Source organism: Anolis carolinensis, chromosome 5 (assembly GCF_035594765.1).
Source record: "Anolis carolinensis isolate JA03-04 chromosome 5, rAnoCar3.1.pri, whole genome shotgun sequence".
In the NCBI taxonomy this organism is placed as follows: Eukaryota; Metazoa; Chordata; class Lepidosauria; order Squamata; family Dactyloidae; genus Anolis; species Anolis carolinensis.
Window position 1 is genome coordinate 70,235,929 of NC_085845.1, and position 25,491 is coordinate 70,261,419.

General features: G+C 40.6%; 1 long non-coding RNA gene across 1 annotated transcript; it reads right to left on the bottom strand.

Moving 5' to 3' along the window:
* Window positions 1-372: 372 nt before the first annotated feature.
* LOC134299780 (uncharacterized) lies at window positions 373-11,344 on the bottom strand. The gene is made up of 2 exons (XR_010007039.1): window positions 11,219-11,344; window positions 373-705 (listed from the first exon to the last, which is right to left on the bottom strand). It is a non-coding gene; the product is annotated as an uncharacterized LOC134299780 (long non-coding RNA).
* Between the last annotated feature and the right edge of the window lie 14,147 nt (window positions 11,345-25,491).

A 25,491-nucleotide genomic window follows, 5' to 3' on the forward strand; every position in this document is an offset into this window, starting at 1 on the left:
AGTTAAAGTTGAAAGTGCTATGACCCAGAACTGTTTATGCACAATGTCTATGTCGTTGTGTGATATATGATGTTATTTTATGTGATGTGTTTAATACTGTTTAATCTTTTATTAGGGGAGGGTCAACTTTGATGTTTGATACTGTTTTTTATCAAGGGCATTGAATTGTTTCCAACACTGGGAACCGCACTGAATTTCTTTCGGGGTTGAGAAGGGTGTTATATAAATACTGCTAATAAATATAAATAATAAATAAATAAAATTATAAACTTACCACATTTATTTTCCTCCACCACATGATTCACTACAGGGAAAAACTAAAACAGCACTGTTTTAATTCATTTACTATAAGAGGAGAGAAGTCTTTGAATGCACGTTTTCTTAAAATCCTGGTTTATTTGTGTGAGAAATTAAGATGTATGAGAAGAATCAAGTGGGTCTTTTTCATAGATTCAGGCTGTTTACACCATATGTTCATTTAATGTTCACTTTCATATATTTCTTAGTGGCAAGATGTACCTATTCATAGCAAATTGGCATATAGTCGAGACTTTCACAAAGGCTTCAATTGCTATGCTATGAGTCTTCTTCATTTATGTAAATTAGTAGACAGGTCTGTCAGTCCTCTTTGACTGGAGAGGCAGGATATGTAGCAGGTGGAAACTGTGCTGGATAATTGTTTCTCCATCCCAGTGCTCCGGGACACTGTAAGAAAACAATATGTCTAGATTTGCTTTCCTAAAAGCTGCTACATTCCAAATATGCTAACTGATAATTGTCTAAATACCTTTGGAAGTTACCAGATTGGAGGAGACTAGATGGAAGTTTTGACCAGAACATTTTAACAATCATACCTTTCTACTGATGCAAAAATCATGCAGTATTTAATATTTTCCCATTCTTTTTAACATATAGGAAGATTCCTGATAGTTAAGGTCAAAGGCTTCTCTAGTGTGGGATCCACTTTCACACAGGAGAGAACCAGATACCTATGGAAAACTCAGAGTGAGACATGGGAGCTATAGCCTTCTCCAATTATTATCTGGAGATAGCACATTGCTATCAGGACTTGTAGCTATTCTAGTGCTCTCAGAACTTTAGTCCCTAGTTTCTAGAATGTTCAATAATTTAATGCTATGTTAATTTATAAGCAAATCCATTGGGTGACCTTGACCAAGTCTCACTCTCTTGACTCTTGAACAAATCTTGGCAAAACCCAAAAGTGATAGGGTCACCTTAGGGTCTCCATAAATTAGAAATGACTTGAAGACACACAATAACAGCATTTACTTCATGACACAAAGGACTATTTTTTTGATAACATAAAGCCTGATCCTGTGCGTGTTCACTTGAAAAATAAGTTGCATTTGTCTAAATCCACATTTTAGTGACAGTTCATTAAATCAAGGGAACCTAGTATATTAGGTTTGTGCAAAAAAAAAATCATAAAGCGTCGTAAGTCAGATCAGTTTTGTATGATTTGTACTTACGATGCTATTTATGAAGCATAGGAATCCCCTCCCTAAGCTTAAGAATTGAAACTTACCCCATACTCTTTCATTTTAGCTTTGTAAATCTCAGAATGCTCCCAAAGTCAGTTTCGTATTCAGTGCAAGAAAGCAAAGCAAAGCCAAAAGGCTTCAATTCTCTGTAAATTAATGGTCTCTCACCATTAGGAGAGAGAAAGGAGGAAGAAAGTTCCATGAGAAGAAGCACAGAACTTTGGGAAACGTAGTTTGGGAAGGTGACCCTATGCCAGGAAATTTAAAGGGCCCTGCCCTAAACTACATTACCCAGAATGCATTAGCATCAGAAAGCCCCAAACAAGATAGGGGGAGAGAGATTTGGCCCAGAGTTCCAATAAATTGGTGGTTAATATTCTACATTATGATTTTTGTTCCTAGGTTATAAATATCATTTCCTAATTGGTTCTATTGGCACCAGACAATCAAAGCTTCTGTAGTAGATCAACTACTTTCAAAGTAAGGACTACACCATTAAACAGGAAATAATATTTTCAAACTAGGAACCTATTTTCTTTATTCCTAGACAAGTCAAGTACTTTGAGCAGCTTCCCTCAAACTAGCAAAAACCTGGAGTCACTATCCCACTAATATGGAAGGCACCAGCTGCCACTGTCATCAAGGAGTATTGCATTCATAATCTCAAGACTGACTTCACGAAATAGCTAGGTTCCAGATGTCTAACAATTGCTGGATTGTTCTTGCAAGTCAGCTGCAAGATAGAAGCAAAACCAAAGAATAGACAAGTCCCAAGGAGATTGATTTTGCCAGCTTAATAAGAGTAATCATTCTGTCAAATCTATATAGCATGAAATGAATGTGTATTATGATGCCCATTTTTAATATATCCTCCAAACAGCAGGGGGTTGATGAAGGACCTGGTGACAATATAATACCTTCTGTGAGAAGAATATACAGAAATTTGCTAATTGCAGAGCAGGATGTTCTCAGAAAGAGTCCTAATCATATGTCCCATGTGAGGAACAGTTGAGCTAAAATGGCTGTTATTCCAGTTTTTCAACTTACTACATGCTTCCTGTATTTTCTATATGTGAACATAAATTAAAACTAGGGTAGGGAAGAAGGAAAATGTATAATAAATTCCTCCTCCTCCTCCTCCTCCCTCTTTCTCTTCTTCCTTGCTCTCTCTACATAGATTCCTTAGTAATCCAAATCAGTAAGCATATAGTTTGTCACACACTCTTGCAAAATTAATAATTGAAATTCAAGGCTTTGTATTACTATTCAGAAGTCCTTTTGTATTCAGTTGGATTTACACTCAGGTAATATAATCAACACACAACTTGAAGGCATGTACACACACAAGAGGCTAAAAGATTATAGTCTTTGATATTTGAAGGCTTCCATTAAATGTGCATGTTTTAAATTACAGTGGTGTTTCTTGGGATAATCAACAGATTTATAATGGATATTTATATTTCTGTATGGCTAAATCCAATTTTGATTGCACATAGTTTAGACAATTTGAAGTAAATTATTCTAACAAAAATGACTAATACATCACATTGATTTCAATGATTCTGCTCTAATTGGGAGTAAAATTGGATTTGAGCCTATTGTCTGAAGAGATAAAATTGTATATTGAGTTTTAGCATAGTTTTATGAAGCAGAAACTTATCTTTCTTGATTATTTTTTGTCAATTCTCAGGATGGTCAAATGTATTGCAAGCCAACACAGTGACGTCCAGTATAAAAAAGAGTTTGTATTTATTTATCTCCACATCCATGCAAAAACTCTCAATGGCAGTGTTGGTTTTTCTCATTCAGCTTAGAAAATATATATCAGTTATCTACAGATGCTTTAAGACATGGAGGCCAGACCTTGTTAATGTGAAAGACAGCAAAGAGCTGTATATCTAATGTATTACTTTGCAGAATCACAAAACACGGTTGTTTTCAAAATAAAGCTATAAATATTGAGAAGCAAAGCATATAAAACATATAAAAAACAGCCACTGTTTGAAGGTCTAGATTTTCATGTTTGAACAAGACATATGGCAACTTTGTAGTGTGTGATCAGCGCATTTATCAATGAAACAGAGGGTGTATACAGATTTTGGGCTCATCAGGTCACCGCACTGGTGTAAGGAACTCTTCTCCTTCAATCCCGTCCCCTGCAAAAAAGTTATAATGCTAAAATCCCATTTCACTGATGCACTGATAAATCTAAGAAACAAAAAAAAAATGTTTGTTCCAATATGAATTGAAATTAAAAAGAAACCTGCTAGAGGTTGGGAAAAATATTGCAGCAGATGCTGGAAATTGTAGGAAACTAGTCTGGGACAGCAAAAAACATGGCTAGGGCAAAAGAAGTAAGTACAGATTAATGGATGGAAATAATAGTTCATATTCTCTGTCTCTTGCCAAAGGCTATAATTGAGACACAAATGACACACACTCAGACAGAAGCTAGAGCCCTTTCTCATAAAGTTCTGTAAGTATGGCCTATGAATAAGTTGGAATATGATAGTGTTGGCCATCTAGGTAACATTCCAAATTTGGTGCAGATCCATTGTGGGCTGGGTTCAGAGTGCTCTTTGATTGTAGGTTAATTATAAATACCAGTAACTACAACTCCCAAATGACAAAATCAATTCCCCCAACCCAACTAGTATTGACATTTTAGCGTATCATGTATTTGTGCCAAATTTGATCCAGATCCATTGTTGTTTGGGTTCACAGTGCTCTCCGGAAATAGATGAACTACATCTCTGCTAAATCACTGCCAGTTCTTCCCAAAGCCCTCCAGTATTTTCTGTTGGTCATGAGGGTTCTGTGTAGGAAGTTTGGCCCAATTCTATTCTTGGTGGGGTGCAAGGGGCTCTTTGATTGGAAGCGAACTATAAATCCCAGCAACTACAACTCCCAAATGTCAATGTTTGTTTTCCCCCAAACTCCACCAGTGTTCACATTTGGGCATACTGAGTATTTGTGCCACGTTTGGTCCAGATCCATCATTGTTTGAGTCCACAGTGCAGTCTGGATGTGGGTGAACTACATCTCCAAAACTCAAGGTCAACGCGCACCAAACCCTTCCTTTCTGTTGGCCATGGGAGTTCTGTGTGCCAAGTTTGATTCAATTTCATCATTGGTGGAGTTCAGAATGCTTTTTAATTGTAGGTGAACTATAAATCCCAGCAAACTACCACTCCCAAATGACAAAATCACCCCCCCCCCTTCCTCAACCCCACCAGTATTAAAATTTGGGCATATTGGTTATTTGTTCCAAATTTGGTCCAGTGAATGAAAATACATCCTGCATATCAGACATTTACATTACGATTCATAACAGTAGCAAAATTACAGTTAAGAAGTAGCAACGAAAATAATTTTATAATTGAGGTCACCACAACATGAGGAACTGTATTAAGAGGTCGCAGAATTAGGAAGGTTGAGAACCACTGATGTAGACATAGTAATCTGCATGTAAATTCCTTCATATAGAACCAATTTCCACTCTCACCTCATGACAATCCTCTTCCCCTCTATGTGCATGTAAGCAGGTGGAATGTATGTGCTAAATCAGATCAAAGGTCCATCTAATCTGCTATGCTATTTATACAATGGTCATTGGGAAGCCCACAACATGACATACTGCTGCCCATTTCCCCCATCATTCAGGGCTAGACTATCATGGACTCCATAATTTAAATAAGCAAATAAAATACCAATTCCTTTTATCTGTCTTGAATCTTTTACTGTTCAGCTTCAGAGGATGATTCTGGATTGTAACATTCAGGTAGTGAAAGAAAGGGGGAAAGCATATTTCTATCCAATTTCTCCTTATCATACATAATTTTATACCCATCTTCTGCCTCTTCTTATTAAGCTCCAAATATGGCAACCAATCATCATAGAGAAGTTGCTCCAGCCCCTTGGTCATTTTCCTTGACCTTCTTTTCACTTTCTAGCTCGCTAATTTTGTACTGAAACTCTATTTATTTATTTATTTATTTATTTTATTACATCATTTCTACACCGCCTTTCTCACCCCTCAGGGGACTCAGGACGGCTTACAACATGAACATATACATCAAAACAATTTATATCACGTTTAAAAATCAATTTAAATTAAAAATTACATTAAAATTGAGAGCTTACATTAAAAAACCTACATAGGTATACATATAAATATACATTCAAGCCAATTTAGCCATTTTCTGTCTACTGCAAAAAAAAAAAATCTTTGAAGCTGCACAATTTTTGAAGTCTAGTCACAGTTTGGGGTTTATTTTACACAAAATGTGCTGGGGTTTTCTTGAGTAAAAAGCAGCATTTTTGTGCAGAATGCAACAATGTTATTGTTTCAAATACGAAAAACATTGGTTTCAGTGCAGAAAAGGCTGTTTTTCTGTAGACATAAAAACACTAATGACAAATTGTGCACAGAGTAAGTCCCAATCTGCCAAAAGTCTCATCAATCCAAGATTCTCCTCATTGGGTTTCCCAGTACTCTTCTATTTTGTTTCCTTTTTCCTAGTTTTGCTAATTTTTTGAACTCAAATGAAAGAGTGAATGAATGTAGAAGGAAGGGGCTGTGCCTTTTCTACTTTATTGTTAAAAAGACAATTGTTGCTTCTTGTTCCACACAAAAAACTGACGAGTAAGAGTAATATCATTACTATTTCACCTTCCTGCCAAATTCTGAGCAAGACTATTTATTCTCCATCTCTTACATGCTAAAATCCCTGCTATTATTTCTCTGTTTTCATATTTTAAAGGGAAGGTCAAGAAGCCTGTGCCACGCAACAGGACCGTTCAAATTGAGGTGCATCTAAACTGTAGAAATAATGAAGTTTGGCACTATTTTAACTGCCATCTCACAATTCTATGTAATCATAAGAACTGTAGCTTGGAGAGGCGCCAGCACTAGCAAAGAAAACTAAAGACCTTATAAAATTGCTGCTCCAATGACCCCATAACACTGAACCACAGCAGTTAAAGTGGTGTCAAACTGCATTAATCCCATTTTCATGGTGCACAACAAATTCTGCAGCTGGATAGAGAAGGCTAACATAGCAACCTTATTAAACTGCCTCCACAAACTCCCTCAAACTGAAGGTCTAAACACAGCGGTCTCATCATTTGGCTCAAAGACACAACAGGGAAAGGAAGACAATAATTAGAGAGCATTTTTATGTTTACAGTTATTTGTCTCAGCTGGGGCACCGCAACACTGAACACTATAGCCTTGGTTCTCATACATCTATGCCCAATTCCTTCTAACTTTTTCCCCCTCCATTTCATTTTGCACATGGAGAAATTCTCCATATAGTGAAACAAATTAGGTTCCCTGCAAGCTATTCACATGAAGACCAATTGAAATATTTTCAGAAATAAAAAATGGCTATTTCTGGGTATTAATGCTTAGAGAGTTTTGTGATGTTTCTCAGTTCATTTGGTTGTTTCTCCCTGTGTCTTATGTTGTCAGGTTCTTTCTTCTCTTTGTGCTTTATGAACATAAGAGCATTTCCCTTTTCCTCTCTTGCAGTAAACACAATATTGGTGGTAGTTGCTGACTGGTTAGTGATATAGCAGTCACATTGCTCAAATTTGAAACATGAAAGATTGGTTTTTTAAAAAAAAAAAAAACCTTTCATAAACAATCAAATGTGCCAGATTGCAAGCGACTGTGGATCTATTTAGTAGACGCCGTCTGAAAATGTGACTGGACTTGTAAACAGTGTGCTCCTTCTTTTAAAGGGGGAAAACTGAACTTCAAATTATCTCATTTCAAACAATGAATTATTTATAATTATTTCTCACTTTTTTCAATAATAAAAGCATAACTTATTACAATGAGGGGTAATTTCATGCCATGGAGGGGCAACTTAATGAAAGATAATTTCACTCCATTGATAACTTCTCTGGTTACTTCAATTGTTTTCAAGAGGACTGTGGTTGTACTGCTTCAGCATGTTTTATCTTGTCACCTTCTGATTTTTTTAAAGTAAGTAAAAGTAACTAGTTACTTTTGAATAATAAGAACATAAAGCATTATATTTAAAACATTTAATGGTTATTTGTTTATTTTGTGTCAAAAGCATTGCCTAATAAAGTTTAAAAGTCATAAAATAAAGGAATCACAAACAGATAAATAGTTTTGGACCAAAAGTGGGCAACAGCAATTGCATTGTCCGTAGCTTTAAACAACTCCTCCTCTGTGTATGAGGCAGGGCATTGTGGGCAACCATACATATGAGGAGTTGTTTGTTCAGCTCCACAGTCACACAAGGTGGAGGTAATTGAATGGTAATTCTGGATTTTCACAGAATTTGGAGGATTAAAGCTAACCTCTCTTTTTAACGTTTTTGCAAAGCTTGTGGGCAAATTTCAATTATAAACAGGGCACTGTTAGTGTGAACCATTTACTTTAAAAGATAAAAAAAATATTTTTGCCAGCCCTGATGGGCAAATTTGCTGGAGTGATGCACAGCATTAGGAATGGTGTTATCCCATCCTGGTCTACTGATCTATCCATGGCTTATCAGGAAATTCAGGACAATTAATATTTGATATTCCTTTACAGCAGGCAAAAGTATTAAATTGTATTTTGAGTGTTAGGTTGGGACATAGGATATGACGGATTGAATTAGGATATAGATCTGAATTGCAGTGCAATCAGAAAGAAGAAATTGTGCTTAAACACCTCTCGGAAGAGCAGGGAACTAGAGGAAATAGAGGGGAAGAAACTTGAAAAGAGTCCATAAGGCAAGGAATCAAAAAGTCCAGGGCTTGTTACAATCTGGAAAAAAGTAGTGCTTGAATTATAGCACAAAATGTAGGAGGGACTCTGCAAAATATACAATTCTCAACATTGATTTCCTGAAACCACTTAAGCCAATTTGGGTGAGGGTTTACCTTTATGAACAATCGTTAAAAAGACCCTAGCATTTTTCTGATTTGGGTACCAAGTTGTTATCCAGGCAAAAATAGAGGTCTGTCCCATAAATATTTATGGAAAGGCCAAGAAAAACAAAAGGGATGCTGTTTTTTGAGAAAATTTTGTAACCCATCTGTGGATCTATACTGGAAGGAACACTGGAAATTAATGTCACTTCTTGCAACTTTGAGTCATTCATCAAAGCAAAACATTGAAAGAAGATCAGACAGCCTGCTGCTTATAGTTCATTTCCAGATAACCTGGACATTTCCTGACAATCAGGAAGCTGCCATGAATATTTGATTAACTTTTGAAAGTCACAAAAGCAGTGTGTTTATAAATAATCCCCAAATTTCTCAAGATACCCCCTCAAGAAAACAATGTATTCACAAACTTTTCCCATTGGTCATGGGAAAGCCCACCAATTTTCATCAAATATTTCTAAGCTGTCAGATTCGTTTTCATTGAGTATTCTCAATTCTGAAGGTCACCGTTTCACATTTAGCATGCAGACATATGGAATAGTCCATATATAGCATCATTCATTATCTGTGCTCTCAAGATCATTTATCTTCAAAAATGCTCCTGTGAGGTAAAAAAAGGTACCCATAATAACCTATAATTCACAAGTGAGGAAATGAGGCAACTAGTAGTTACATGTGAGATCCGCAATGCAGACAGATAATGGACTGAAATATCTTGAGGCACAGTTCAATGCCTTGACTACAAAACTATTAATCTTTTGTGCCCTTTAGGTACAATTTTCAAATGGTAAAATTATGGTCTTTATCTTGGTCTTCCTCCTAGGTGGATATGGTTATCGTTAAGTGCAAATAAAGTTCACTCCAAGTACTTAATCGGCCACTAAATCCGAATGGAAGAAAACGTGAAAAGTTCACTGTGTATGTCAAAAGACAGACTTCTTATTTTGAGCTTCATGACTAAAAGTGCAAGTGAAACTTTTTTTAAAAAAATCCCTTTCCACAGTTTTGTTCACTGTTATGTAGCACAAGGCAATTCATTACAACCTTCTTTTTCCCATTCTGTCATACTGCAGTAACCAGGTTCCTGGCCTGGCACACATATACCACTGGAATTTTTTGTAATATTTCTTGGAAATGTTCTGTCTGTATTCTCACTCTCTGAACATGTGGCTCATAAACACAGTAAAATGTCCCATCTAAGTTATTCTAAGGACCTCATCATGTTGAGGTCATTGATACAGGGAACAGCGGGGGGAGGTGTAGAACAGTGGGGAAATCATGGGGCAGCAGTGGGAATCTGTTGCCTGGTGCCCTACATCACCTGCACCAGCTGCTTGCCCATCTCACACCGGAAAGCATAATATTCAGATTTCCCTTTCCTACCACACTTCCTCCGCACAGACAGCATGGAACCCCACTGGAATAGTTGTACGTCATCGGATGAAATCCAGCAAGCTCCATGCCAGCTGCATGGAGGTAGTGTCTTACAACAGGGAATGTAGGTAATGTGATGAGCTCAGAAATGACAGTCACAGAATGTGAAATGGAAAGTTGTGCTATAGAATAGTGTAGCATTTGGATCAGCAGGCTTAAGGATTGCAAGATTTACTTTGTTTAGTTTAGTTTTTACTAAAAGCTTCTAGACCACAAACCAGAATGAGATATAGCACAATGTTTCAATTAGGGAAATATAAGTTAAGGATTAAATCAGATAATGCCTGAATGACATATACTCAGCTCTGGCCTTTGTGATCATTACCAGAACCAAACTCTTTAATCCTGATTTTCCCCAGACATCCTTTTTCAACAAACTTTCTGTCATTAAAACAGCTGGAAGACAGAAACCTTTGCTGACATACCACAGAATTTCACACACTACAGCCTGAAGGTGCTATATGCTTCATTGTCTTCCATGACAACATTCTAGGGAATACAGACAGCTCTAGTGCCTTAACAAACTGCAAACTCTATAGACCCCAGGATTCCATAGGATACAGATATGTCACTGAAAGTGGAATATAATGTTATAATTGTGTCATGTGAAAGGGGCTCCAGAGATCTACCCCACTACAGTAAGGATCCTTTTATTACTAGCTGTCATGAATTTCTTGCCTATGCAACCTTTTCCAGAACAGATAGAGTATTAGACCTATTATAAATGATGTAAGGATGAGGAAGTGTGAGGTTTGAGCATTGGAATATGACTGTGGGGTGTCACAAAGTCTCAGAGGATTGCAAGGGCAAACTCCGCTAAACAAATCCTGCCAAGAAAATCCAATGATAAGTGCACTATAAGTTGGAAACAACTTGAAGGCACATAACAACAATGAAGATGGGGGCAGCAGTAGCTTCCTTGATCATATCCCATATTGATCATATGGGATATGATCAATATGGGTAAGCTTCTGAGTGATCGTGACCAGCAGCAGTTTATTCTCACCTTACTAGGTCCAAAGCGGCAGCGGTTTCATGGGCACTAAGTTATGGAGCCATCTCTTTATGTACAGGAAGATACTTTTTTTGCTTTGGTCTATTGGCTTAGCTGGAATGGAAACTGGCTCTTTGAAAGTGGTAGACTGAAAGCAACCCTAGATCTTTTCCCCCTGCATTAGGTTTAATCAAACATGGGGGCATAGAGAAGCAGTATTATTTATGACATGTCATGTTTGTTTTTGTTACAGTGCATGCAGCTGTTAAGAGATGTTTATTCAAGAATCAAATATGCTAATGGCTTGGAGAAGGAAAATAAGCTTAATTGTAGAAACTCCATTCTAAGGAGAGTAACTCAGGGTGCTGATCGAACTTACAAGCTCCTCACACACACAAGGTGAAATCCGCATCCTAGCACACTGCAAGTATGCTTCCTCCTCGGAGCCTGCCGACCACCATCACATGACATAGGGCAACTTCAGGCAGGGCTCCATGGAGGAAGCGTCCTGACAGTGTGATAGAATGCTTCCCTTTGGAACACAGGAGGCTTCCATGTTCCGTAGAGAACAATGGAGCCAGCACGAGGGGAAGCAAACAGCAAAGTTTTCCTGACGTGAGATGCTGCCCCACTGCCCCACAAATTCACCATGGAAATGGGTGAATTGCCCCACGGGACCTCATCAATGTGATGAGGTCCCTAGCTACATCTTGGAACATTGAAGGCTCATAGGAAGAATAAAAGGTGAAGAAACATCACAGAGTATCTGTTTACATCACAGAGGGGTCAGGATATGTAGACAGAAAGGGAGGATGCTTCCAGTCACTCAAACTACCTAACCCTATTGCTAACAAAAACCACCATTCCTTCCATTGTGAAGCATTAATCACTCTTCACTGCTGTCAGGACCCAGGCTGCAGAGCACCAATAACCATACACAGAGGCCAGAATCTATCTAATATCTTTATTGAGGAAATATATAAAGTTAATAAAAGCAAGTGTAGAAAATAGTTCAGAAGTAGACCTTTCAGGAAAGGTCAAAATTAGTCCAAGAAAACAATGTCCAATATGAAATATTAAGGTCCAAAGTTGTAATCCAGTAACCGAAACACTCACTTTGCCAAGCAAAGTGAGGGGAGATGACAAGGTCCTTTAGTCCATGAAACTTAAACAAGGCTAGGAAGTAAACTTGATTCTTGGAACACTAGGCTTAATTCAAGGCAACAAGAAACGAGGAGCAAGAACAGGATCCGTGGTAAATTCGTGGCGAGGTCCGGGAAGCAAGGCAAGGTCCGTGGAGCAAGGCAAGGTCCTGGGAAGCAAGGCAAGGCTGAAAACAGAAGCAAAGGACTTGGACGCGGGAGTAGCGTAGTCCACACACAACCTACTCCCGAAGCTGACGAATTGACTCCGCAAGATTCCTACGTGGGCAAAACACCTAAGTAGGGTCTCGTTTTCCCGCCAAAGAACAATTCTCTGGGGAACCAGAACCGAAAGCCATTCTTTGTGTCCAGATGCATGACTCCCTAAAGTTTCCCATGGGAAGCAGGCTTAATCAGCTGAATGCCTGGCAGCAATTCTAGCGCTCCTGCGAGACGCCTCCTGAGTGCCTTTCTGTTGTTTATAATAATCACGGCGAGAAAATGGGGGAGATTTCGGCTCAAGGCTTGTTTGGCAGACTTCTGGAAGGCAAATCTCCTGCAGGTGCAAGGGTTCCAATTCTGGCTGAAAAAGCTCCAATTCTGGCTGAAACGGTGGGAAACCTAAGTTTTCCTCTTCATCTGTCACCACAGTGTTAGGAACGGGACTACATGGCCCATGAGTCATCACACTATCCCCCTCCTCAAGGCCCCTCTCCAAAATGGGCTCTCTTCCCGAGGTGCGGGGCTGCGGCTTGGCGGGGTAGGCCTGGTGGAAGCGGCGGGCTAAATCGGGGGCATGGACTGTGGAAGCGTCTTCCCAAGAGCGTTCTTCGGGGCCAAAACCTACCCAGTCAATGAGATACTGAAGGCGGCGGCGATGAAAGCGAGAATCCAAAATGTCCTGAACCTCGAATTCCTCCTCCCCATCCACCAAAACAGGAGTGGGGGCCGGCCGGTCTGCATCAGGGCGCACACCATCCGCCGGAAGGAGCAGGGAACGATGAAATGCACATAGAGCGCGGATGAATGCACATAGAGCGCGGAAGTTGAAGTTTGAAAGTCACAGGGTTAAGTTGCGCCACCACTGGATAGGGACCAATGAAACGGGCATCTAGCTTCCGGCAAGGGCGGTGGGAGGGCAAAAAGAAGTGGACAGAAGAACCCGGTCTCCTACCTTGATTTCGGGGCCCGGCTGGCGATGATTGTCAGCGTGGCGTTTATAGTCCTCCTTGGCTTGATCTAGTTGCTGGAGCAAAAGTTGTTGCACCGCTGTGAGTTCTTGCAGCCAGTCCTCTGCTGCGGGAACTTCTGAAGTTTCAATGACAGAAGGAAAGAAACGTGGATGGAAGCCGTAGTTTGCAAAGAACGGGGTTTCTTTAGTTGAAGCCTGGACACCATTGTTGTAGGCAAACTCCGACAGCGGCAACAGGGAAGCCCAATTGTCCTGCTGATAGTTTACATAACAGCGAAGGTATTGTTCCAAAGTGGCATTGGTGCGCTCAGTTTGCCCATCCGTTTGGGGATGGTGAGCCGAAGATAAACGAGAGTCTATGCCCAATAGTTTTTGTAGTGCTTTCCAGAAACGAGAGGTGAATTGAGACCCACGGTCTGTGACCAAACTCTTGGGCAAACCATGTAATCTGAAAACATGCTGAAGGAATAAATCTGCAGTCTCTTTGGCCGTGGGGAGGCCATCGCAGGGAATTAAATGGGCTAACTTGGTAAAAAGGTCCACCACCACTAGGATCGTGGTGAATCCAAAGGAAGGTGGTAGGTCAGTGATAAAATCCGCAGAAATTATTTCCCATGGACGAGATGGAGTAGGAAGGGGATGCAGTAGCCCTGAGGGCTTCTCCCTTCTTGTCTTGGAACGCTGGCATACCGGGCAGGTATTGACATATTTTTCCACATCCTTGCAGATCTTGGGCCACCAGAAATCTCTTAGGATCAAATGCATGGTTTTAAATAATCCGAAATGCCCTGCTGGCTTGCAGTCATGACACAGACGAAGTGCCTTTTCCCTGCCCGGTCCTGGAGGGATGTAGACATGATTTCTATAACAAAGCAACCCATCCTTAAGCGAGAAGGGAAAATGTAGTCCTTGGCGAAGTTGATCTTGAGCCCAGGCATCCGCCTGTTGACTGGCCCTGATTTCCTGAGCACAAAGGGGCCCTGGAGTAGAGGAAGTAGATTCAATTGGAGTGGATTTGGTGTTCCCCACTGTGAGCGTGGCAAAGTTCTCGGGCTGCAGCAATTGGGATTCAAAGGACTCTCTGCGCCCTGCAGCATATTCTGGTTTCCGTGACAGAGCATCTGCTTGCTTGGTCTGAGCTGGGGTTACATAATGGATCTGGAAGTCAAAACGCTCAAAGAATAAAGCCCAGCGCTGCTGCCTCTGATTTAACTTGCGGGCAGTTCTTAGATGTTCTAGATTCCGATGATCAGTATGGACCTCAATGGGAAATTTGGCCCCTTCTAACCAATGTCTCCAAGTTTCAAAGGCTGCCTTTATGGCCAAAAGTTCTTTTTCCCAAATAGTGTAATTTCTCTCTGGGGCTGTTAGTTAACGGGAGTAAAAAGCACAAGGGTGAAGATGATCTCCCACTGGTTGCAAGAGTACAGCCCCAATTGCCACATCGGAGGCGTCAGCCTGTACAACAAAAGGGGTTTTAAGGTCTGGGTGCTGAAGGATTGGCTGGGACGTGAATAATTTCTTTAGTTGCTGGAACCCTTTCTCTGCTTGCTCCGTCCAGCGGAAAGGCTGTTTCCCACGGATGCAGCTGGTGATTGGATCAGACCAGTGGGCAAAGTCTGGAATGAACTTGCGGTAATAGTTCGCGAACCCCAAGAAACGCTGCACCTCTTTCTTGTTGGTTGGCGCCCGCCATTCCAATACTGCTGAAACCTTTGCCGGGTCCATGGAGAGCCCTAGTGGCGAGACACGGTATCCCAGGAAATCTACCTCTTGTAGATCAAAAGCGCATTTTTCCAGCTTGGCATAAAGTCCATGATCCCGCAATCGTTGTAACACCATTCTGACGTGGTTCTCATGTTCTGATTGTGATCTAGAAAACACCAAAAAATCGTCCAAGTAGATGATCAAGAACCGATCTAGATAATCCTGAAAGATATCATTGACAAAATGCTGGAACGTTGCGGGAGCTCCACATAAACCGTAATTCATGACCAGGGACTCGAATAATCCGAATTTAGTCTGGAAGGCGGTTTTCCACTCGTCCCCCTCCCTGATGCGAACTAGATTATAAGCCCCCCGAAGATCCAGCTTGGTGTAAACCTTGGCCCCTCGAAGCCGGTCTAATAGGTCCGAGATCAAAGGCAGGGGATAGCGGTTCCGCTTAGTGATATTGTTCAATGCTCTATAGTCCACCACCAAGCGTAGGTCCTCTGACTTCTTTTTCACAAACATCACTGGGGAAGCGGCTGGGGATTGAGAGGGTCTGATGAACCCCTTGCGGAGGTTTGACTCTATGAACTCCCTGAGAGCTTCTTGCTCTGGTTCAGTCAAGGAGTAGAGATGTCCTCGCGGGATCGGGGCCCCCTCCACCAAGTCAATGGCACAATCATAAGGCCTATGCGGGGGTAGTCTCTCGGCTTCTTTTTCATTGAAAACATCCCAAAAGTCTGAGTACTTCTTGGGCAAGGTGATGATGGATTCAGCGTCTGTGGCGTGACAGACCTTGGCTACAAGACAATGGTTTTAGCAATATTTAGAAGCAAACTGCAGTTCTCTGTTGGTCCAAGAGATGCTGGGGTCGTGGAGCGTCAGCCATGGAATCCCCAAAATCACAGGGAAATGAGGAACCTCGGTAACAAAGAAGGAAATCTCTTCCATATGTTCCCTTATCCACATTCTGGTGGGTTCAGACCATTGGCTTACTGGACCTGTCTTTAGGGGGCGGCCATCTATGGCTTGCACCACCCGAGCGTTCTTGAAATCGTGATATTGTAATCCCAGAGAGTCGGCATACTCTCTGTCGATGAAATTGTTTGTTGCTCCTGAGTCTATCATGGCATGGATCATGACGGGCCCTTTTTTCGCTGACCACAAGGTGACCACTAGGAGAAATAGGACCCTGGTTGGCGGCTCTTGAGTGGGGTTTCTGACCGGGTTGGCGAGCCTCTCTACGCCCGGTCGTTGGCTTTCCCCGCCGACTTTGCGCCAGCCGCCTCGGCCATCTCCGTCTCCACGGAAGACGCCGCCGCCAAACGAGCGGCGGGCTTTCTTTTGGCTGGACATTCTCTGGCGAAGTGGCCCCCGTCTCCGCAGTACCAACAGAGGTTTAAGCGTTGGCGGCGGGCCTTCTCGGCAACATCTAATCTGGGCCGCACATTGCCCAACTGCATCGGCACCTCCTCGCTTCCTCTGGGGTATGGGACTGGTGGCGGGGGTCTCCACACTGGACGTGGCTGGATGCCGGCGGGAGCGGGAGGTTTTGCTCCAGCTCTTCCACTCTGGCCTCAGAGCCACTGTTTTCTGTTGGCAAGCATGACTTCGGCGCGTAAACATTGGTCAATAAGTCTTTCAAGAGAGTTGGGAGGATCCACCTTGGAGATTTCTTCCAACATCTCGATGTTGAGTCCCTCCCGAAACTGTCCTCTGAGGGCTATGTCATTCCAACCGGTGTTTTGGGCCAGCACTCGGAACTCGGCTATGTACTGGGACAAGGGCCTGTCCCCTTGGGAAAGGCGCCGGAGTTTGTGGCCGGCCGCCTCTAAGTTGTCCTCGATCCCCCAAGTCGCCTTAAGGTGATCCAGGAAGTTTTGCGCGGATCTTAGGTGTGGGGAGGCTACATCGAACAGCGCCGTCACCCAATTGGCCGCTGGCCCGTCTAGGAGACTGTAAATCCACGCCACCTTGATGTCTTCTTGGGGAAACTCGGCATTACGGGCTTCTAGGTATGCCTGGCATTGGCGACGGAAAACATGAACCTTGGAAGCTTCTCCAGAGAACTTGGTTGGCAACGCCAGGGCAGGGAGACGGGTTCCGCGTTCCTTCAAGCCCCGTATTTCTCCCTCTGCGTATGGAGCATATCTCGGATTCTGTCCACTTCATCCTTGGAGATGGTGTAGCTGAGCGGTTGGGCTTCCGCCCTGGTTCCGGTAGACATTCTGGCCTAGGTTAATTGGTGCTTAAGGTGGCGGAGTCAAACTGTCAGGACCCAGGCTGCAGAGCACCAATAACCATACACAGAGGCCAGAATCTATCTGATATCTTTATTGAGGAAATATATAAAGTTAATAAAAGCAAGTGTAGAAAATAGTTCAGAAGTAGACCTTTCAGGAAAGGTCAAAATTAGTCCAAGAAAACAATGTCCAATATGAAATATTAAGGTCCAAAGTTGTAATCCAGTAACCGAAACACTCACTTTGCCAAGCAAAGTGAGGGGAGATGACAAGGTCCTTTAGTCCATGAAACTTAAACAAGGCTAGGAAGTAAACTTGATTCTTGGAACACTAGGCTTAATTCAAGGCAACAAGAAACGAGGAGCAAGAACAGGATCCGTGGTAAATTCGTGGCGAGGTCCGGGAAGCAAGGCAAGGTCCGTGGAGCAAGGCAAAGTCCTGGGAAGCAAGGCAAGGCTGAAAACGGAAGCAAAGGACTTGGACGCGGGAGTAGCGTAGTCCACACACAACCTACTCCCGAAGCTGACGAATTGACTCCGCAAGATTCCTACGTGGGCAAAACACCTAAGTAGGGTCTCGTTTTCCCGCCAAAGAACAATTCTCTGGGGAACCAGAACCGAAAGCCATTCTCTGTGTCCAGATGCATGACTCCCTAAAGTTTCCCATGGGAAGCAGGCTTAATCAGCTGAATGCCTGGCAGCAATTCTAGCGCTCCTGCGAGACGCCTCCTGAGCGCCTTTCTGTTGTTTATAATAATCATGGCGAGAAAATGGGGGAGATTTCGGCTCAAGGCTTGTTTGGCAGACTTCTGGAAGGCAAATCTCCTGCAGGTGCAAGGGTTCCAATTCTGGCTGAAAAAGCTCCAATTCTGGCTGAAACGGTGGGAAACCTAAGTTTTCCTCTTCATCTGTCACCACAGTGTTAGGAACGGGACTACATGGCCCATGAGTCATCACAACTGCTAAGCGTTGTTGCATTTCTAACAGTTTTTCTTCTCTCTCTAGTCATGTATTTTTGAGAGTAATGCCATTGCTTAAAATAATAGCTTGATTGAGACCCTGGAAGGGCACAGGACTGATGTTTGGTAAGGAAATGAAGACGAAGTGGAAAAGGAATTACAGAACGACCCTTGTATCTTTAAGGGATGTGTTCCCAGTGTTGGTAGGAGCACCAAAAGCTGCAGAGCATAACAAACCTTATTGAAATTAAGGATTTCTGGCAGCTTCATCTACCTCACAGAAAAAGGTAAAGGAAATTTATATTTATTTATAGGATACAACATAAAGGAAAGTAATTTCATACTGAATAATAACCTAATCCACATTAATTGACTCATAGCCACCAGTCTTGCACCAATGCCTTCTCTCTACCCACACCCCACACCCTTGATCCCACTAACTATTTTTTCTCCCCAGTCTCATTTTTAATTTTGATTGACCCTTTTATCTCACCTTGACTCTATTCACAATTCCGTCACACTTCCCTTCTGGGAATCTTTCTTCTTCCCCTCAGGATCAAATTAGATAATACATGTAGTACATTTTAGAAGATGTGCTGCCTCAATTGGTGAAAGATTACTTTTTGTCATAGCACTTGATTTTCTTCACCAGCATACCGTATGTGCTTTGTTTTGTTGCTCATCATTGGAAGGTAGGCACAGCCTTAATTTATATTCCTGACCATTGAAATGTATACATTTGAAGAAAAGGCTGCTGTGGGATGCAAAAGAGGTTAATTGCAAGAAATGCACTTTTCTAGTTTGATCCTTATTCATATGTTATATTTCTCCACCTTATTTCTTGACAGCAAATGCTTCTTTCCTAAGATAACATCTCCCTTTCTCTTAAAATAAAGTGGCATTATCGTAATTTTAGATTTGTTTGAGCTTAACAATGTGGATTAAAAAAAAACCTCTGCACTGCCCAAGTACTTTAGCTTACTTACTGCAAAATTTGAAGAGTGGGGAGAATTTTAACTAAAAAAAAACAAAAAAAGGTAGGAAGAGGAGTCTTTCTAGTTTGTTGATTCCCTTAATTGATTGATACGTGAAGCATATCAATCAACAATGTAAATTTAGCTCTCATCTTCCAGGCTCCTGCACTACCATCCTCCTGCTTCTTTCTTTCTTTCCTTATATCACAAATAATCCAGCAGGAAAAATGATATGAAAATGATTGTCTGAAATTCTGTAACTGAACATCTGGGAAATAATCTCACTTAAGAGAAATGACAAGATGGTTGATGTAGACTGAAGCAATGTTATTATTTTTCAAAGATGGTTCACAGTCACTATCATTGTCATTACTATTCCAGGAGACAGTAAGATTCATTTTTTTTAAAAAAAAAAACAGTAAGTAAAGGTAATAATCCATCTCTGCCACTATTGCCGCCTTCTAGCCTCCTCCCTCCTTCTGCCCAGTGAGTCTGTAAAATTTGCTTTATTCTGCACATGATATTGGAATTGGATGGGGGAGATGGCAATTGATATACAATAAAATTTCTATTACTTGTATGACTGGGTATAAAGTTAGTTCCTCGGTGCTGCTTCTTTTCTATCTTTCTTTTCTTGAGATACCAAAAATTTACTTAGCCACTATATGGAAAGCAACATTGGCATCCAAAGCAACATAACAAAATACACTGTTGAGAGTCCATGTATCAATAATGAACGTTGAGGGCTACTATAGGAAAATCATCAAGATTTTCATACCACTGCTCCCAGAATGTAAGAGAAGATCCTGATTATACATCTAATGTGATTTTTTTGAACAAATATACAGCATAATCACTCGTGATGGTCTCTTATCATAGTTGTGAGGTTCACAGACTATGATGGATTTAGGTCAGGGGTCCCCAAACTTTTTAAGCCGAGGGCCGGCCCACAATCCTTCAGACTGTTGAGGGGCCGGATTATCATTTGGAAAAAACAAAAACAAACAAATTCTGATGCACACTGCACATGTCTTATTTGTAGTGCAAAAACAACAACAACAACAAGAACAATGAAAGAACAATACAATATTTAAAAATAAAAACAATTTAACTCAACATACATTTATCAGGATTTCAATGGAGAGTATGGGCCTGCTTCTGGCCAATGAGATAGTCAAGTTAATTAGGATTGTTGTTGTTGTTGTTGTTGTTGTTGTTGTTGTTGTTGTTGTTGTGTGTCTTCAAGTCATTTCAGACTTTGGGCGAGCCTAAGTCTAAAATGTATTTATTTATTATTTATTTATTTACTGCATTTATTTACTACATTTGTATCACAGCCTTCTCACCCCAAAGGGGACTCAGTGGCTTACAAATTATATGTACATAGAATATATTATATTATTAGCATAGCACAATATTAGCATTATATATTACTATATTGAACTATACCACTATACTGTAATATTATTAGTAATATTATATGTAATATAGAATATATAATTAATATTATTATATGGTATTATTATTAGTGTTATATTGTATTACATTATAATATTATTATCAATATTATATGTATATACAATATATTATATTATAAAACTGAGGGCGGGGGCCAGGTAAATGACCTCGGAGGGCCGCATTCGGCCCCCGGGCCTTAGTTTGGGGACCCCTGATTTAGGTTATCAATTATTTTACTTTAGAATTAAAGTAAGATAATCCCAAATGGCAAAACAGGGCCTAGAGGCACTGGAATAACAAAAACCTTTTACCAAAAAAGACATTTGGAGTACCTTTTGGATGCTTTCTCAAAATTATCACAAAAAGCTGTTTGACAACCAATTATGCTGTTCACATTGGCAGCTTTAGATGAAACAGGAAGACTCTTTTGTTGCTTTTAACTATAACATATGGAATCCACAAACAATATTGAGATTCAAAGTTTTTAAATGAAATCAAAATGATAGCATCTTATTCTCAACAATAAGGCACATTGATCAATCTCACTGTGGATGGAATCATTCTTTGCACTAGGCTCAGAGCTGGCCCTAGGTATTTTTCAAGTGTAGGTGAACAGAATTTTGGCGCCCTCCCCCCCCCCCCCAAACCAATCACTGAAAAATAAAAGCGTTGGATAAGAGAAAATGTTTGATAATAAGGAGGGATTAAGGAAAAGCCTATTAAACATCAAATTACATTAAGATTTTACAAATTAAGCACTAAAACATGTTTTACAACAAATCAACAGAAAAATCAGTTCAATACCTTGTGGAGGCAGGCCGCAGGAGACAGGAGTTGCCTCAATGGCACCCCCAACAAGATGGCACCACAGGCAACTGCCTTGTTGGCCTGGTGGTTGAACCGCCTCTGACTAGGCTCCCCCATTCAGTATAATTCCCAAATTATAGATAGATCCATGTCAGTGATTCCCAAAATCTGATTCTCCAGGTGTTTTGGATGTTCAACTCCAAAATTCTCTGACCATCAGCCAAAGTGGGAGGTGAAGTTCAAAACAACTGGAGGACCAGAGTCTGGGAATCACTGATCCATGTTATTTAACCATTCCTTTCTCATTCTTACCAATAGTGACACAAATTCAATTATTAGTCCCAATGTGAATAGACTTGTTAACAGAAATTTTTAAGTATATCCATAAATCAGTTACAGTCACATAAACTACTCTTAATGAAGATAGTCCTCCCTAAAACACTGGCTTCAACAAACATAAAGAAATCCATTAACATTCTAGAGTCATTGTGTGCCTTAACACTGTTTCCTATAGCAACCCTAAGTCAAACCTATCACAGGGTTTTCTTGGTAAGAAGAGATTTACCATTGACTTCCTCTGAAGCTGAGGTACTATGACTTGGGTTTCAATGCTAAGCAGGGATTCAAACTCTGTTTTCCAAAGTTATAGTCAAATGCTCAAACTAGAACACCATACTAGCTCCCTGTGACTAGGAAGAAGAAATTTCTACTAGGCGTGTTCATTTCGGCTGAACCTTGATCCGTATCTGCTGCCCAAATTTCAGGAGGCCCTGGGATCCTTTTTTGTGGGCCTCCCAAAAACGGGTGCACCACTGAACCGTCATTTTCAGCCCACTGGTGAAAATTGTCCTTATGTCCTTCATTAAAACCTGGATTGAAAGCATGAGAGTCAAGATAGCACTCTTCCTGCAGTGTTTTCTCCTCACTCTGCAGAGGAGACCTGGCTTAAAGAAAGAGTTTAAGATAGCACCCTTCCTGTGATGTTTTCCTCTCAGTCTGCAAAGGAAACCTGGTTTTTTAAAAAAAGACTTAAGATTACACCATTCCTGTGATGTTTTCCCCTCAGTCTGCAGAGGAGACCTAGGTTTAAAGGCTCACTCCCAGCACACACTCACTCCCAGCACACAGCTTTCCATCCAAGGCATTTTAAGGAGGCAAACTTCCATTTCCCAGAGAAGGAAGGGCTATAGACCTTCTCCTTCTAGCTGATGCCTCCCTCTCGCACTCCACCAAAAGCAGCCAAGCAGCCAGTATTCAATAGCTACTGTTCCATTCTGGGCAAAAAAAAAATATGGCAGCTGGCCCCTTGTTGTTACAGCTACCAAACCAGCTGAACAAGCCAGTTTAGCTGGAGAGAAACGGCCACTACAAATCTATGCACATGTCTAATTTCTATCATATGTTTTTGTTTCCACTTCATCAGATGCAGATTGAATCCATGAAAGCTTATGTCATTTTTCTTCTTCTTTCCAGGAGACTCAAAGATGCAACGATATTTTTATACTAAAACACACTAACACACCGATTCTTTTTGAAAGAGAAAAAAATAACTCCCAAAAGATCTGAATTTGAGAATTTTGTCATGTATGAAATCAACATATTTTATACAAATGAAGATAAAACTATCAGATTTTTAAAAAATAGATCAATTATGGAAAATATCTAATGACACTTAGGTGAATCATGTTGTTGAAGTATTTCCCCCTCACAGATTTTCCTTGTATTTCAATTGTATTTTATTAAATTTGTAAACAACTGTCATATGTTGAATAATTTATACAAGGAAGCTGAACCTTTTCATAACTGTACAGTGTAGTCTTTAATCTGAACCAGTGGCCAATTTAAGAGGTGGCATCTCTTGAACATTTTCTCTACTGAATATAAAAAGTATAGTCTTCCATTGTTGCTCAGTAATTGTCCCTCATTCTGCCACTACCAAAATGAACAGAGTTATAATATTAGATTTATTTTGGGGGAATTTTGGCCTTGTAGGTATAGGATTTTAGATATGTAAAGAATATTTATAAATTTCCACATCTTTCACAACAATCGAGGTCTTAACATATAAGGACAGTGTTTATGTTTTACATTTTTCCCATTTTTCCCCAAATTTGGAACCTATTTGAGAAAAGTTCATGTGTGCAAACTAGTATTTCATGAAAAATAGAAAATACACAGTATTTAAAATGAAGAAAAAGACTTGAAATCATAGCAAATCCACAGAAAACTCCTAAAATTTCATCATATAAGTGGGACATTTATCATTCATATGTACAAGAATGAAAGAAGCAAAGATTATATCATTCTATCTTAAGATATATTTACAGAATATGAACTATTAAAATAAAATAAAGTATTTTCCATCTTGTAGTCTGGAGCACTGTTTCTTTTTTTGTGAGGTTAATTCTAATTCTAATTCTAGCTGTTAGTCTCAATGACAGTAGACCTATCAAAGTAATTTGATTTCTGTTGATTTGCCAAGTTCTCATTGATTCCCTAGGTCTATTGCATTTGGAACTAACAATTGAATTTAAGCCACAATATGTTTAAGCTGAAACATGGGAGCAATTGGTCTCAGAGAAAGATGCTAACCTGTGGGACTTATAGGGAGGCGAAATGGAGCTCACCAAATTTCTCTTGTCCAAGGGCCCAATAAAACCTAAAGACAGCACTGACTAAAGCCATATATATAGCACCAAAGAAATCTATATGCTTCTTTGGATAATGTATGGACCACAAAAAAGGATAAATGGCTCCATATAACATAGAACTATGACCTCAAAGTCTTTAGCAGCTTCCTCTTGTCAAGCCTATCTTTGCATTCTCAAAAGCTAGTAACTTGCATTAAAAAAACATGAAAGCAAGAGTTTTATAGGTGCAGAATTCTGTGGAAACATAAAAATACCTCCACTTGTGTGGGTATAAACACAGAATCATAGAGTGTGTGCAGCTTTCTCTGTAATACGTTTTATTTTAGAGCAATTTAACAACTCCCTGGAAATTTCAGAATAATTGTAAAGATGTATTATCATAAAGACTATAGCAGTTTAAGCAGCAAAAAGACTAGTAGAGAAGAAGCCACAAAGTGAAAATAAAAGTATGCCTGTATCAATCTTGACTCACGACCTTGTCACAAGGGGCGAAAATCACTGGCATGTGCCAATCTAGTCCCGGTCACTCATGAAGCTGGCCGGCTCCCATCAGATGATGTTGTGTGTGAAGGAAGGAGGAACAAACGTGCCACCAATGCAGCAACACAGGATACTTCTTGTGTTGCCATTTACTTTAATGTTGGAAGTCGCATGCTCCATGCTTGCACACTTCCTCCCATGGGATCAACAGCTGCACGAACTGGGCAATTCAGGGCACGGAGCAGTGGCTTCCCCACATCCTGTGGCAAAGCAAAATAAAATGAACCTTTTTCAGTGGCCATGTGACCAGGTCATCAGTGAGGAAACCATTGCTAATTGGGAAAAACTGGTGTATTCCTGATGTAGCATGCATGTCAAAAGCAAGCAACCATCTCTTTTTTTTTTTATAAAGTTACAAGCTGGGTAGATGCAGGGAATGCTGTGGATGTAGCGTACCTGGATTTTAGTAAGGCCTTCAACAAGGTCCCCCATGACCTTCTGGCAAACAAGTTAGTCAAATGTGGGCTAGGCAAAACTACGGTTAGGTGGATCTGTAATTGTCTAAGCGAACGAACCCAAAGGGTCTCACAAATGCATCTTCTTCATCTTGGAAAGAAGTCACGAGTGTAGTGCCGCAGTGTTCCGTCCTGGGCCCAGTTCTGTTCAACATCTTTATTAACGACTTAGATGAAGAGTTCGAAGGCACGATCATCAAGTTTGCAGATGACACCAAACTGGGAGAGATAACTAACACTCCAGAAGACAGGAGCAGAATCCAAAACGATCTTAACAGATTAGAGAGATGGGCCAAAACTAACAAAATGAAGTTCAAAAGGGACAAATGCAAGATACTTCACTTTGGCAGAAAAAATGAAATGCAAAGATACAGAATGGGGGACGATGCCTGGCTCGACAGCAGTACGTGTGAAAAAGACCTTGGAGTCCTCATGGACAACAAGTTAAACATGAGCCTACAATGTGATGTGGCGGCAAAAAAAGCCAGTGGGATTCTGGCCGGCATAAATAGGGGTATAGCG